At 44.2% G+C, this 16,265-nt stretch overlaps 1 protein-coding gene and 1 long non-coding RNA gene across 3 annotated transcripts in view; one reads left to right on the plus strand and one right to left on the minus strand.

Moving 5' to 3' along the window:
- Positions 1 to 7,288, minus strand: part of LOC146008376 (uncharacterized) — a 53,123-nt gene extending 45,835 nt beyond the window's left edge. The window contains exon 1 of the long non-coding RNA XR_014444496.1: positions 6,992 to 7,288. This is a non-coding gene — a long non-coding RNA (uncharacterized LOC146008376). The remainder of the gene's footprint in view (positions 1 to 6,991) is intronic.
- The window catches only part of NDRG3 (NDRG family member 3), a 42,939-nt gene continuing 33,776 nt past the window's right edge, over positions 7,103 to 16,265 (plus strand). For both annotated transcript variants that reach the window (XM_083147583.1, XM_083147584.1), the window contains exon 1: positions 7,103 to 7,305. The gene's annotated coding sequence lies outside the window, so the exon portion shown is untranslated. The remainder of the gene's footprint in view (positions 7,306 to 16,265) is intronic.

Raw genomic sequence — 16,265 nt, forward strand, 5'->3', positions numbered from 1 at the left:
GGGTGTGGTCAAAATGTCTGATTTAACTATTTTGTGTAACAATAGTTGTGGGGGGCTATCTATTTTGTCATACCGGGACCCACAATTTCTGATGGCAGCTCTGCTGCTAAGCCTGCTGCATCTGTCCAGGGGTGCTGCTAAGTCTGTCGTATCATTCCAGGGGTGCTGTGAAGTCTGCTCTATAAATCCAGGGAGCTGCTAAGTTTGACGTATCAATCCATTGGTGCTGCTCTGTGTGCTCTATCAGTCCATTGGTGCTGCTAGGTCAGCTGTATCAGTCCAGGGCTGCTTCTAAGTCTGACATTTCAGTCTAGGGGTGCTGCCCTGTATGCCGTATCAGTCCAGGGGTGCTGCCCTTTATTTTATATATTGTTATTTGCGATTTATTTCATTAAATATATGTTATAACCATTACAAAAGAATCAAAAAACAGGTGGCCACCTAAATCGTATACGAGCATTGGGTATTTATTTTTATTTTGTTGTGAAATTTTTTTATTGTACTTTGATACTTTTTATAATTGATACCTATATAATTCATTAAAAAGAATAATTGATTAAAACTGTGTGAGACAGTGATTCAGTCATATTGCACTTCATAGAATATTAGCGCAGACATTGGGATTCTTCTCTTGTTGTTTTGTAGAAGGTATCCTACACTTGTGTAGGTTAATTCTTTCAAATTAGGTGTGATCACACAGTCACACCACCCCGTCTGCAGCTGAATCCATATCAGAGTGTTTTATTTAATTTTTTAAAAAATTGTTTTTTAATATATATACATCCATAAATCTATACAGCGCCTAGAATTGGAGGGTAACCTCAAGAAAGCAGCAGTTATGTGGCATAACATGTAATAGGCATTACTGTGTATGGTATAATGTGTAATAGGCATTACGGCGTGTGGCATAATATGTAAAAGTCATTAAGGTGGGTGGCATAATATGTAATAGGCATTAAGATGTGTGGCATAATATGCAATAGGCATTACGGTATGGTTTAATATGTAATAGGCATTACGGTCTGTGGCATAATAGGCATTATGGTGTTTGGTATAATATGTAATAGACATTACAGTGTGTGGCATAATATGTAATAGGCATTATAGTGAGTGTCATAACATGTAATGGGCTTCGCAGTGTGCAACAATGTGTAATAGGCATTACAGTGTGCGTAATCCGGGTGCAGTGTGTCTAAAGGGCTCTACCTGGTGTAGTGTTTCTAACTGGCTCTATCTGACGCAGTGTGTGGTGTAATGTGAAATGGTACTAATATGTGGCAGAGCCCCTCTCGCACAAACAATTATGTGGCAAAACCCCTCTCGCACTACAATTTCCCTATTTATCCCTAATTTTCGTGTGTGTGTGTGTGAGGGGGGCACTACTACTACGGGCATTTTACACCCTTTTTTCAGCATTCGCCTTCAGCACACATTGTCTACATTGTGAAGCAAATTTTAGTTTGCAGGTGGGCGCAGAGCACCCTAATACCGGCCCTGCACAGAATGCACCCAATGAAGAGTAGGCGCTGGCAGTCTGTACAATAAAATTTATGGTATGTCACAATGTGACGTAATATCCCGCGGCACCAGTGAAGATAGCCAGTGAAGATAGCAGAGGAGCCGCCAGCTCAGGATCTCTGCGTAGGCTGTAACAATATTGCCTGCTGATTTTGTGTGAGAGTGCAGCCCCCTCACTGTCATTTAGGTTTTTTTGTTAAAAATCTAATTGATAGCTCCATCCGTGAGGTGCCGACTAGCGGGGTGTGGTCAAAATGTCTGATTTAACTATTTTGTGTAACAATAGTTGTGGGGGGCTATCTATTTTGTCATACCGGGACCCACAATTTCTGATGGCAGCTCTGCTGCTAAGCCTGCTGCATCTGTCCAGGGGTGCTGCTAAGTCTGTCGTATCATTCCAGGGGTGCTGTGAAGTCTGCTCTATAAATCCAGGGAGCTGCTAAGTTTGACGTATCAATCCATTGGTGCTGCTCTGTGTGCTCTATCAGTCCATTGGTGCTGCTAGGTCAGCTGTATCAGTCCAGGGCTGCTTCTAAGTCTGACATTTCAGTCTAGGGGTGCTGCCCTGTATGCCGTATCAGTCCAGGGGTGCTGCCCTGTCTGCTATATCAGTCCAAGGGTGATACATACTCTGCCATATCAATCCAGGGGTGCCCTGTCTGCCATATCAGTCCAGGCTTTACCCCCAATTTGTTTACTGCCCAACTCTGTTTCTTAGCTTAGTTATCCAGCTACCTTTTGGAGTAAACTGGATTAAAAACAATGTTGTGAGATGTGTGGTGTTCAGAATAGACTGGAAATGAATGGAAACTGATGTTATTGAAGTTAATAATACTATAGGAACAAAATCACTCCCAAATTTAGCTTTTTTTTTTTTTTTCTAAAAAATCAAGATCCAAAACCAAAACCTGCAAGGAGGGTTTTGGCAAAACCAATACCAATCCAAAACATGAAGGATATCTAGATACAATACCAAAACACAAAAAAATAAAAATGGCCCGGTTCTAATCCCTAATCATAAGTAGTACAAATTAAAGTATGTTCTATAAGAAACTCTGTGAATGTTCCACTAGATGGCAGGAATACGGCAAATTACTGGAATTTATAATGTTGTATTCAGAGGGTTCAGGCATGAGTAATATTAAATCAAAACGCAAATATGTCTTTTAGGCCTGTAACTTTCTTTAAAATGAAAACAAGTGATGTTACTTATAACAACCAATCAGATTCTTTCAATAATTTTCTAGAATGGAATAGAAATGCAGTCTGATTGGTTACTATAGGCAACATCACCTCTTAATTTTTAGAAGCTTTAGTCAATTACAAAAATGATACACACTTTGACAACCATTGGCTCTGTGTCAGTTCTGTAATTTTTTGTGCTCAAATGTGTTATTGGTCGGTAATAAACAATGGATATCTTTATGTAGAGAGGGCCTACTTTTAATATGTATGCAAATGCAATTGCAAATTTCTAGGAAATGGAACTACTTATGTTAGCAGGAATTAAATGTGGCGCCCACTGGAGCCATCACATACTTATTTGAATTGCGTACACATTTGCAGCCTATACACAATAAAGGATAACATCATCCCTATGGTTATGCAGACTGGATGCAGCATTAGTATGTGATTAAAATTTTGGAATTATCTGTAAACACAATGTAACCAAGTAGGCCTCTCTAGCTGACATATAATTATAAGCATACATCTGTGCTGTAAATAATCACTAGTTTCTGAGAAACAAAACAGGAATATAATGTCACCCCAATTTCCTGGGAGGAAGAGTAAATGGTTGTGATGTCAGCTTGCAATAAGGCGTCTCTTCTACTGAGACATCTCCTGCATATTCACACCTTCAAATCAGATGGTAATTCAAAGCTGCTTACAAACGACATTGAATTTTGTATATCTCTTGATTAGGCCCCATTTCATCAAGTCCTTACCTCGCGAGCTAGCCCAGGAAGACAGCGGGAGATTAGGGAGATTAACATGTGGCTCAAAGATTGGTGCAGGAGGGAGGGATTTGAGTTCCTAGAAAACTGTGCAGACTTCTCGTCAGGCGCCATCTCTTTTTCCACTGATAGATTGCACCTGAACAACTTTTAAACTAGGTGGTTGGGGGGAGGGTATAGTAAGAAATCATAAACTAATAAATGAGTGTAGAATATAGGGCAAAGACAGCTACCTTGTGGAGGAATCAAGGGGAAAGGAGGAAGAGGGGAACAAGGTATAAGAAAGGTGTATGAGAGGCACACAGCCAAATACATATATTGTATACATCCAAAATTTCTTAGAAGAGAAGGTGATAAGTAAGGCTCAGCATGGGTTCGTCAAAATAGATCATGTCAGACTAATTAAATTAGCTTCTATGAGGAAGTCAGTAGGGGTGGAGTTAGGGAAATCTGTTGATATAATACTTCTTGATTTCGCTAAAGCTTTTGACATACTGGGGCAGATGTATCATAGCAGCGCTTATCGCGCCGCTATGATACTTCCTGCTTCGCCTCAATAGCGAGGCGAAGCAGGAAGGGACATCGACAAGATGTATTAACATCTTGTCTGCCGAAGCGGGGGAGCGTTAACTCCCCCCTTCGGCGATGTCCCTTTCTGAAGATAGCGCATCAGTTAATACTGATGCGCTATCTCCTGTCCCCCAGCCGGCAGCACTGGGCATGCCCGGGATCTCGCTGTTCACGCGAGATCCCCAGCGCAGCCCAGACCTAACAGCAGGGACAGCGCTGTCCCTGCTGTTTAGATAGGGCTTCGCCAGCCTGATGCTAGCGAAGCCAAACCCGGCTTCGTGCGGAACGGTCAGCGATGCTGACCGTTCATACATTCGGCCTGCTATCATTTTGATAGCAGCGCCGATATGGACAGGGGCGCATAGCCACCCTGTCCATTACCGCATCCCGGCCGCTTTATACATGGGGGAGAAGCGGTATCAGTGCACATAACGTGCGCTAATACCCCTTCTCCCCCATAACGACCGTTCATACATCTGCCCCACTGCCTCATAAAAAGTTATTAATAAACTAGGTAACTTAGGGTTTGGAGATAAAATTTGAAATTGGCTTAAAAACTGGTTGCTCAATTGTTTTGTGTCTGCGCATGTGCAGAGGCGTCTCTGCGCATGTGCGAACGGGACGCACGGCCAAATTCCGCATGAAATGTGTACACTACGAACAGGGGGTGGAGAGGGGCGTGAAGGGCTGTTTGGGCTCATTACCATATGTTTACACCCCGCGTTTCATGGGCGTTCCCATGAAAATGCTGGGCATACGTATGGTAATGCGGCCGTGACGCACGTGTAGGGGGCGGACATATGACATTGCCGGATGTCAGCTGCCCGTCCAGATCCCTGCTTTTGCACAGAGAAATGCCCTGAGGTTGCGGGAGCTGGCGGACCACTCAGTCCTGCATTCGATGTTCTGCGACCATCGAATGATGGGGGGGGTTCCAAGAGATGGAGGAGGTGTATCCGTAAGAAATACACTCGTGCTCCGTGCGGTCAGCGGCTAACCGCATTCGGACGGAGTGAGCGATCCGTACGAAAGGCGGGGTTTAGGACGCATATTTGGCTCCGGCCGCACCGACCAGAATAAGGCCCATAGTGAGCAAGATTGCAATATTTGCAGATGACTCAAAATTGAATAAGGAAATTAACTCAGTAGAGAATGTGGATACACTAATAAGTAACTTACACTGGAAAGGTGGGCGGAAAGGTGGAAAATGAAGTTTAACGTTAATAAATGTAAAGTAATTCATTATGGGAACATAATTTAACAAGCTACTTATAGGCTAAATTGAGTTATTATAGGGAATTATGCTGTAGAGAAGGACTTGGGGGTCATCATAGATGAAAAATTGGGTAATAGTTAGGGATGTGCGCGTCCGGATTTATGAAATCCAGATGCCCCCGACCGGCAGGGATCTGAGTATGGATCCGAATGTTGTTAGGGTTTTACCGCCAGCCCTTGGAGTGTAAAATGAGACAAAACTGCATCATCCCGGTGTCGGATTCTTGCGAGATCCGAACTCTATATAAGTCCCCCGCTATCGCCGCCATATTCATTCCAGCATTGGAGAGGGTTGAGGGAGGTTGTGGGTGGCTGTGTCTCTGGGAAGCTGGTGTGGGGTGGTGACGTGGTCGCAGCTGTGGAGTCCAGTGTTACTGATGTTAAGTCCAGTGTTACTGCCATTAAGTCCAGTGGTAATGCCATTAAGTCCAGTGGTACTGCCGGTAAGTCCAGTGGTACTGCCATTAAATCCAGTGGTACTGCTATTAAATCCAGTGGTACTGCTGTTAAGTCCAGTGGTACTGCCATTAAGTCCAGTGGTACTGCCTGTACGTCCAGTGGTATTGCCATTAAGTCCAGTGGTACTGCCGGTAAGTCCAGTGGTACTGCAGTTAAGTCCAGTGGTACTGCCGTTAAATCCAGTGGTACTGCTGTTAAGTCCAATGGTACTGCCATTAAGTCCAGTGGTACTGCCTTTAAGTCCAGTGGCACTGCCATTAAGTTCAGTGGTACTGATGTTAAGTCCAGTGGTACAGTACCACCATTAAGCATAGTTGCCGACTTTTATGCTGCCCTTTAGTGCAGCTCACTAAAGCAGGGAGGCGGGACCAATGCTGGGAGGGGAAAAGGGCAGTTTGGGGCAGAGCCACAGGCATGCTGCCCTATTGGGATGTGTGTCTAGAGCGTACACGTCATTTTAGCCCAGCACCAGCAGTGCAATACTGGTATTTCAGGCATTGCACTGCGGGGGCGGGGCTAAAATGCCACAATCGCGTCATTTGACCTGCGGAACCCCCTGCCGGGTGGGGGTTCACGGGTGACGGAGGGAAATGCGAGAGGGTTGTCCCCCTTTCCAGGGGGCCGGGAGGCGTACCCGTTTTCCTGGACCCTCCCGGCCATTCCGAAAGGGTAGGCAACCCTGCCATTAAGTCCAGTACTGACACTAAGTCCAGTGGTACTACAGTTAAGTCCAGTACTGCCGTTAAGTCCAGTGGTACTGCCGTATAAGTCCAGTGGTACTGCCATTAAGTCCAGTACTGTTAAGTTCAGTGGAACAGCCGTATAAGTCAATTGGGTTTTCCTGCCAGCCCTCGGAGCGCAAAACGAGAACATATAAAACCTTGTTTTTCAATACTACAGGGTTAGTCCAATCCCACGAATAGGGCTACGAACACTTTAATGTGAAATGGGGCTGATTGCAAGGCACATCGCACACTTTACATAGAATAGGACTGATCCCTATGTATTGTCATAATATGCCACATTCTGTAATATTAGACACACTATTCAACACACGCAAGGGAGACACTGCAACTAATTGCATTCCTAGTACAAGCAGTGTTTCACGACCCATGAAATGATATGGAATCACAAGACACATCTCACTGCATCACATTATTTGCTAAATCCAAGTGGGCTAAAGGACCTTTCCATAGTGTAATACTGTAACACACCTCTGTCTGGGAGATGACAACACATGGAAATGACTAGAGGGTTCAGGCGTCCAATCATAACCTTCCTCTCATTACTCGGATCAGCTGTGATAGCCATCCAATCGGAGTCCGTGTAAGTTGGTGAAATTTTAAAGACAGGCACACAGGGAGACTGGAGAGGAAGGCGCAGCAGCAGCGGACTGTCACTCGCTCGTTCACTCAGTGCCAAGCTCCAGGGTTACAGCAGCTACCGCCGGGCGAGACACAGCGACAGGGAGGTGGCTGCTCAGCATCTGCGGCGGAGACTGCTGGCTCTCATCTGCCATTTACACCAGGTGAGTGCGCGGTACGGAGCCCTAGAGCAGCGCCCCTGCATGCATCACTGTTTCTTCCCGGGTCAGATCGTCAGGTGTGTGGCTGCCTGTACAGTACGTATTGTATCACACATAGCTCACCGCCATTGTACCCTGCTCCTAATTGTGTTTTGCCTGCCTTCTCCGGTAAACAGACATAAATCCTGTCTGCAAATTGCATGAGCACTAGCCCTAAGGGTGGACATATTTTTTTTCCACCTGCTAACCAAACTTCCATTCATTGACCTTGATGTGTATGTGTGTGTAAATTGTCTGTCGGAAGGTACGCCAATATGTGTGCAGGGTTTCATATTTTTTTTCCCCCAACAATTTTAATAGCCTCATGTGACACCTGTCATCTGGTTTCAGCCAGGTGGCTCTTTACTCCTCATTGGCCTATGGCAGCCATGTTACTGTATCAATGTATACTGTGGGTATGTCAGATTCCAAGGTCAGTATCAAGTTCTGCACTAGTTGAATGATCGCTAGAGTATGTATGTCCATTAGGGCAGGCACTCATGTATTATATCAGCTGTCCCTGATGCTTTCTGTTGGTATCCCAAAGCAGGAGTCCATGATATAGAGAATATTCGTCTGCACCAACTGCGTTTGTAGCTTTTGATTTCACTAGAGTCCACCAAATGATCTCTCTATATGCACTCCCTTGGACTTCACAAGAAAGGAACACCAAACACCGCAATGTAATATCGCTGTTTTGGAATTGTTCTTCCTGTATCTTGAAACGTTGATATATCATCACTGTGTTTGGTGGTCCTTACTTGCACAGTCTGAGGGAGGGCTGGTAATATAACTTTCTTTTCTTTTTCCCTTTTTTGGTTAGGATGAGGGGACCATTTTATCAATGAGTGATAAAACCAGTTACACAAGATAAATAGTACTCCAGCCAATCCTCTCCAAATGTTCATATTTCAAACACATGAATGGCTGGATCACCATTTATCATACGCAATGAGTTTTATCGCTCATAACAAATTTTATCACTTGTTGATAAATGAGCACCTAGAAAACAAAATGTTGGTTTTACACCTGAACCAGAAAATATTCTATATAACATATTATGGGCTTGATTCAGAGAGAAATGCATACAGCATCCGTGGGTAAATAAGCAAATGTCACAGTTGCTGGGATTTGCATTGGCGCTGTACAAAGATGCAACCATCAGACGATTATCAACTTTCCGAGTAACAGGATGGATGTGCAGCACCGTCATCGACAGGAAGATGCCGGAGCCAATGGAACTGCATATGGTTTTATGGTATTCTAGAAAGCTTGGCTATTGTATTGTTAATGACTAAGTACATGGATGTTTGCATACTTGTACACTCTAACTCTGTCACATACAATTAATCCCTAGTCCTGGATTTTCATTTTTGTAATTTATTTTTGTTTTTTTCATTTATGTGCTGCTTATTAACACAATGTTGCCTCTGGTTAAGTAGGCGCTGCATCTGAAAATTGGTTTTGTGTCCCAAAGTTACTTACTAATAATTGGGAACCGAAATTGCTGGTTCCAATGACACAATACCCACTAGTGATCACAGCTGTGTTTTTTAGGATGCTGTCTGCTAATTGTGAAAGCACTTGGTAAACATAAGCCCAGATCGGCAATACTGGTGAATGCAGGAGACTTTGCTGACCTACTCTACTACAGTCATTCTCAGCATCTGTGTGGAGGAGCTTATTTAACTGTGAAAACGCCTGTAGAGGACCATAATACACCCTGGGGAGGATCCAGGAGAAAATGATAGGGGAGGGAATATAGATTATAACCTCCACTGGGGCAGGGACTAATGTGAATGTTCAAATATACTCTGTAAAGCGCTGCGGAATATGTGTGCGCTATATTAGAAACTGTGGTACTCTTTACCTAGATGGGCGCCAGCGATTGAAATCGCGGGCGTCGGGGGTAAAAATCGCGGGCATCGCGGGTAAATCGGGATGCCCGCGATGACCGCGATTTTCCCATAGGGAACAATGTTAAAAAGGCTGATTGACCGCGATTTTACTGTTAAATGCCTCAATGGACCCGATTTGGCCATAGGAATCAATGTTAAATGGGCCACAGAGCCCAAATAGGCACAATTAACCCTTAAATGTCCCCCCCAATTTTTAACGCCACCCCACGATCCACGCCAACCCGAAGCGTGGCGAGCGCAGCGAGCCCGCGAGGGGCGGCGGTACGCGTCCTCCGACCTTTTCATGCCCTACTATCCACTAGGGCGTGGAGTGAGAATAGAATAGTGTGGCGAGCGCAGCGAGCCACCGAGCCCGAAGCGTGGCGAGCGCAGCGAGCCCCGCGGATACCTTCACAGGTAGACGCGTCCCCTCGCGGGCTTCACAGGTGTCCGCGTTGCCACGGACACCTGTGAAGCCCGCGAGGGGACGCGTATAACTGTGAAGGGCTGAGCTAGTGTGTTTCTACACACCAGCAGCTAACACTGACATGAACTAGCCGCCGCCGGAAAGAATTTACAGCTGGGCAGAGAGCGTTGAGTACCTGGCTGTATTAAGTGTCAGAGAGCATTGCTGCAGCCCTTGATCCCGGCTCCCAGCTATTTTGTGCTGCCACGGCCGTCTGCCTGTTGGGTCCTCGAGCCAATTGGAGCTTGCTCGTGGACCTGCAGCCAATCAGGAGCAACCATTCCTGATTGGCTGCTGACCCGACAGGTGGCCGCAGCAGCGCAAGATAAAAAAAAAATTGGGAGCCAGGATCAAGGGCTGCTGCAGTGCTCTCTGACACTGAATACTGTCGGGTACTCGACGCTCTCTGCCCAGCTGTAAATACTTTCCGGCGGCAGCTAAAGTGAAAACAAGTGTCAGAAATGACTTGGGGGTATGTGACTGGGTGCACCCCCCCCCCACCTAAATCAGCCCATGAATACACCCTTACCCCTGTGTATTCTATTAAGGTTACTTACCATTTTCTCAGTATATAAAGGAAAAGTGCAATGTGAGGATCATCATAATGAGCAGGATATACTAAAGCAGAAATATAGTAAAAGAATGCTATTCAGGGCTCTTACCACATTTCCAAATGTATCAAAGCCCCAGTGTCAGAGGCTCTGATGTGGACAGCAATGCAGAGCTTCAGATCTGCAAGGTTTCAGAGATCAGCATTCAGGTAAACGCTGCCCCGGCACCCCCCTCTCCATTTGCATGGCTAAAATGTGATAGCAGCCAAGCACCTGAGGGAGAAAAACCTTAAAATCCACTCACCATCAAATGGATTTTCCCTCTTGTTGCAGCACCGAGTAAGTCTGGACTTAGTGCTGCGATGGGCGTGTGGAGAATGAGGTGGCTCTACCTCCCAATGGCGGGGGACTGCCTGCCTTTTCCATGGCACTCTTGGAAAACTGTGCAAGCAGCCTGCGATGGATAGTCCCGTCACACAAACGGATTGCGAGTGCGCATGCACGCTCATTTGGTAATCGGCAGGGCGGCAAATTCCGTACAGTATGATAACTTTCCTTCCTAGTTGTATTTGAATAATTAAAAGGTTCCAGCAAACTATTGCTCCATAATAAAAAAAAAAAAAAAAAAAAAAAGCTATATGAAAAGATAATCTTCAGCAAAATGCACGCACCCACCCACCCTTATTTTTATTTTTAACCTGGGGGGAAAAATTTTTTTTTTTTTATTTTTTTTTATATATTTTTTTTTTATAGACCAATCCTTTTGTACATGATCATGGAGACAATTAAATTTTATGCAAAATACAGCATTTCTTATAGACTTTTGCTAAATATTGTTAATGGTTTTAGGGAAGGAACATGCATCCTCACAGATGGAGCTCAATTATATCCAAATCCCGTGGCTGGTTTCCATGGTAAAGGCAACTTGGAGAAACCTGTGGGGTTTCAACACTCATTTACTTCACTGTATGAAACATTCTTTTTTAGTTTTGTGAAAGAAATCCACAATTAGGAATGGCAACAAATTAACTTAATGATGTTCTTTTGTTAAATTCTGTGTTAGCACAGGGAACGCATGTATTCCTGGGAAAGACTGTTGATCTTGTTCTCTTAGATAGCACTGGATGTTCCTGTTATGTAGTTGAATTCAACAGTGATCTTAATCTTTCTAAAAAAAAAATGTCCTGCTTCTTGGTTTGCAAAGCAGCTTTTGTTACAGCAAAAGTTACATTTTTTTTCTATTTACCATTTTTTTTTTTTCAATTAAAATCCCTTTCTATGGAGTCTCACTTGCAGTATAAAAAGAAGCAAAGCCTAACCACTATAGAAGTTTTCGAGGTGGCAAAGTTAAGGTGTAATGACAGATGTAGAATTGTGAGAGAGCTGTTCTCACTTTATTCAAATTTTTAGTGTAAACAGAGCTGTAAATATGCCAACTAGTCTGCTGTGAACTAATTTCTCCTTCATCCACTGTGACTAGGGGATACTGTAGGCGTCTGACAGTGGGGTATAGGTAGGTGGACAAGTGGAGCCGGCACTTTAAATTTTGTAAGTGTAACTGTCTCCTCCTCCCTTCCTTTATGCCACACCTCCAGATAAGTTTTTTAGAATTGCGCTAGTGAGTCAGTTACTCTCTTGGCTTTTTCCAGCTTTTATTCATCTAAGGACATTTTAGCTGCAAGACCAGTTTTGAGGACAGGTAGGCAGCACTGTAGCTGGAGGCTGATCTTTGTGTCCCCAGCTGCAGAGTTGCCAGTCTTGGGTTTTCTGAATGCAACTTCTTGAGCTTTTGGTCCACACCTGCCAACATGTCAGCATTTGAATATTACTTGGCTTCCTGACTAGCAGGGAGTCTGGGTGGAGGATAGGGAGGTGATTAAGGTGAGCTTTGCCGCCTGCCATGTGCAACATTGCCTTAGCCTACAGTGAGCAGTTTCTTATTTTTTTATTTTTTTTGGTACTTGTGTAGTCTCAGGGCACCCGATATAAATCGGATGTGATATCGGCCGATCTATGCGATTTTTGAACTATTCATAACCCCACTATCCACTACACATGGAGTTGATGTTATATAGTGTGGCGAGCCACCGAGCCCAAAGCGTGGTGAGCGTAGCAGATTACTGTGCTTCTGACTGAGCAGGGGTTGGAGCTGAGCCCTGTAGGGCAGGCATGTCCAAACTGTGGCCCTCCAGCTGTTGTGAAACTACACATCCCAGCATGTCTTGCCATAGTTTTAGCATTCCCTAATAGCAAAACTATGACAAAGCATGATGGGAGTGACAGGCAAAAGTGCTGCATCAAAAACTTCAGACGATATTTACATGTAAAAACTTTTAATATCAAGTTTACATAAAGCATAACCTTCTATTTTGTGAGCCTTCTGATCTCAGTTTCTACAGTACAGTAGCTCATCCTGCCTAGGAACCTATTCCCAGCTTGGGTGTTCACACTTGCAGCAATGATGTCCGATTTATCCTTTGAGGGACAGCGAGACATCAAGATCTTTTAAATGGCTCGACCCCAGAACCGGCTTGGGCACAGGTTTTAGCTAGTGGAGGGACTGACCAGGGTCATGGCACCTTCATTTCCAGTCTCACAGGAATGAGAGGACAAGTTTACTTTTAACCTCTTGATTTTTAAAAATTTAAATTTAGGTTTCAAAGAGGTTTGCCTCTCCGTCTTCTCCACCTTCCTTCTTTTTCTTTTTTTTTTCCCCACAGACACAGTACAGTGGTAGACTCCTCCCACAGTGGATCCTTCCATGCCCTCTCTGTCATCGAAAAAGATACTTGCCTCTTCTGGGGGCTACCTCGCTGAAGGAACTGGCAGTTCATAAATTAGAAACTACCCTGACGTCTATTTACACAGCAGCAGGGATAGTTTCGGTCCTGTTCTCTTTGACTCCTTGGTTAACAAGGCCATAGAGGCCTCAGCTTAACAGCTATCATTAGGGTAACAAGATGGTCTCCCACGAGCAGAGCTTGTCACTTTAGCAGAGCATAAATGCAAATATGCTGTGTACTTAGGAGATGCTTCCAGAGACTGCTATCTGGTTTGGCAATTTCAGCCCATAGAGCCTTACGGCATCGCCAGTAGCTAGCAGTCTAGAATAGAATCCAAGAGAGTGGTCTAGGTTCTTCCCTTTTTTTTTTTTTTTTTTTTTTTTTTTTTTTTTTTTTTTAGGCACTGTATTCAGCCCTGAACTGAATAAGTTGGATCCTTAAGCTACAGGTGGCAATCAGTCTTCCGCATCCCCAGCTCCCAGAAAGTCCTAATCTGGGCTCTTTTATTTTGGGCAACCTCTAAATTTAGCGGTAGAGCCAGAGGCTCCTCTTCCACCTCTAAGAGTACCAGAGGTGAATCCATAACAACAGTTTCAGGATATTCGGAGCCTACGTCTATTAGCGAACCTACTTCATGACCGGCTTCCCTCCTACCAGGGGGACCCTACAATGGGAGACTGTCTGTTGAAATTCAGAGAGATTTAGGGAGGAAAACCTTTGAGACCCATGGGTGTGAAGCTTGGTCACCCTGCATACAAAATAGATGTTCTTTTCCAGCCCCCTCCATAGTTTCTTCTTCGCCTCAGGTTTACCAGTTTCAGAAGTCGAGCGTGGTATTACAGGAGGCAGTTACAAATCTTTTGACGTCTGGGCTGCTGCTGCCCCACCAACAGAAATGGGTTTTATCCAAAGCTGTTCGTCTTACCAGACCGGTATCCATCCCTAAATCAATTTCTAAAAAGTGTTTGAAATTCAACATGGAATACCGCCCAGTCAATAATTTGCAGGCTGGAAGCGCAGGAGTTTTTTAATTTTTTTTTCTCCCTAGATCTCAAGGATGCCTTTCTCTACATTCCAATCTGGGAACCTCACCAGATGTTCCTCAGGTTTGCAGTAAGGGATTCTCTCTACCAATCCCAGTCACTCACATTTGATCGATCATCTGCACCACAAGTGTTCACAAAGGTTGCTTCTCTATGCAAAAGGGGTGACCATCTTATTATTATTAAAAAAAATATGTACCGTATAAGCCGAGGCACCTATTTTTTACAACAAAAAAACTGGAAAAACTTATTGACTCAAGTGGGACCCTCACTCGAGTATGAGCCGAGGGGGGCTTTTTCAGCATAAAAAATGTTCTGAAAAAGTAGGCTTATACTCGAGTACATATGGGGTGTATGTATGTCTAGTTTCCCAGAAGTGTATAACCCCTATAGAACACAGGCAGCACTCACAGGGCAACAGGTTGTATCCAAATTGTTATCAATTTAAAGCAGTGATACAAAGCATGGTCTGGTCGACGTTTCAAAGCAGTGTAGGCTTTTTCCTCAGGACGTGTGCTTGCCAAAAGTGCATATAGTGTATGTATTTATATTATATATTTTATTTTACTTTTTTTTTTTATTTATTTATTTTTTTTGTACTTGGGGTATCATCATAAAGTTTTAGTCAAGGGAGAGGCTGTTACAGGACGTTGCCTCAAATCGTCTGGTCCTGATTGAGCATGGATGGATGATCAATTTACTGAAATTGTACCTGGAACTAACTCCAAGGTTTCCGTTCCTAGTGAGGAACTTTAATCCAGTGCTTTAGAATGTCTTACTTACACATAACAAGGCTCTGGCAATTCAGGATTTTGGCAAGCTAGTTCTCCAACTTTGGCATTTCTGTGCAAACCTGGACTGGACCAATACTACAGTACACTACGGAAAGAGAAGTTAACAGAAAAGCAGAATTTCTTGCCCAGCTGGGCAAGATGGTGACTACATTCGAAGCTATCCAGTACATTCATTTTCATTCATAACCATTTCAACTGGATCTCCTCTCCCAGTGGATGGGGGTCACATAAGGCTAAATCACCTAGTCCGCAATATGCAGGTCTTACTCCGGTGGCTGCAGACCTCTTACCTTCTAGAAATGCATCTTTTGGCATATGGCACTGGGGTTCTCACAATGGTTGCCTGTCTCTGAGGTTGGTGTGTGGTGACTAGGGCAGTGAGTTCCAGGGGTGGTCGTCTTTATCAGGAATCATCCCTGCCAATCAATATTCTGTAAATATTGGTGGTATGCAATGCCCTTCATCTGTCTCTTTACTCTACTCCTAGTCAGGCAGTTCGAGTAGCCAGACAATACCACAGTGCTAGCATACAAAAAGGTAGTATTCTAAGCCATGCGATTAGTCACATTCTCCTCTGGGCCAAACAGTATGCCACAGCAATTTTCATCAGTTGTCCTCCCCGGATCAGACAGGAGGCAGATTACCAAAATCGTCATCCAGAAGAATGGGAGTTATAGACACAGATTTTCAGGCAGCTCGTCTGTTGTTGGGGTGAGCATCAAATGGACCTTGTTTTGATAAGAATCTGTAATCCGCTCCCTTTGTATAGCTCCAGAACTCTGAACCCAAAAGCTGAGGTGGTGGACTCTGGGTATTCCCAGGTCTGTGATTCAGACTGTACTTTGGGCTCGAAAGCATGTGACCGTGTGGTTGGAAAAACAAAGTAAGCAGTTTCCTATAATGTCGTTCAGATCGGATTCACAGCTGAGTTATACTGTAGCTTCTGTCATTTGCAGAGCTCTCCTTCCACCACTTCTTCCTTCTAACCCCCCCCCCCCCCTTTTTTTTTCTTTTTTGCCTTCAGCTGTGATTGTGTACACCGAGAAACCTTGGGGCGAGGGTCACTAATACGGACTAGCCTGCATAGCTTGTATGTGTATATACAGTTGCTGAGGAAATTGCAATGGCTCTGGCGGTCATCTATATTTTCTGGCTTCACTTGCAATGGTTAGCAATTCCATAGACTTTTTTTTTTTTTTTTTTAATGGTTTACTGCCTTTTTGTTTCAGCAGAATTAATGTACTAATCTTTTAGGCTGTTGTATTTATGGGAGAATTGCACTTTAAAATCCTTATCTATCTGTGGGTTTTATGACTATACTCTAGGTCAGTGGTAGCCAACTCCAGTCCTCAAGAGCTACCAACAGATCCCATTTTCCAGACAACCTAG

The sequence above is a fragment of the Crinia signifera genome, chromosome 6 (genome assembly GCF_055691185.1).
Source record: "Crinia signifera chromosome 6, ASM5569118v1, whole genome shotgun sequence".
Taxonomy (NCBI): domain Eukaryota; kingdom Metazoa; phylum Chordata; class Amphibia; order Anura; family Myobatrachidae; genus Crinia; species Crinia signifera.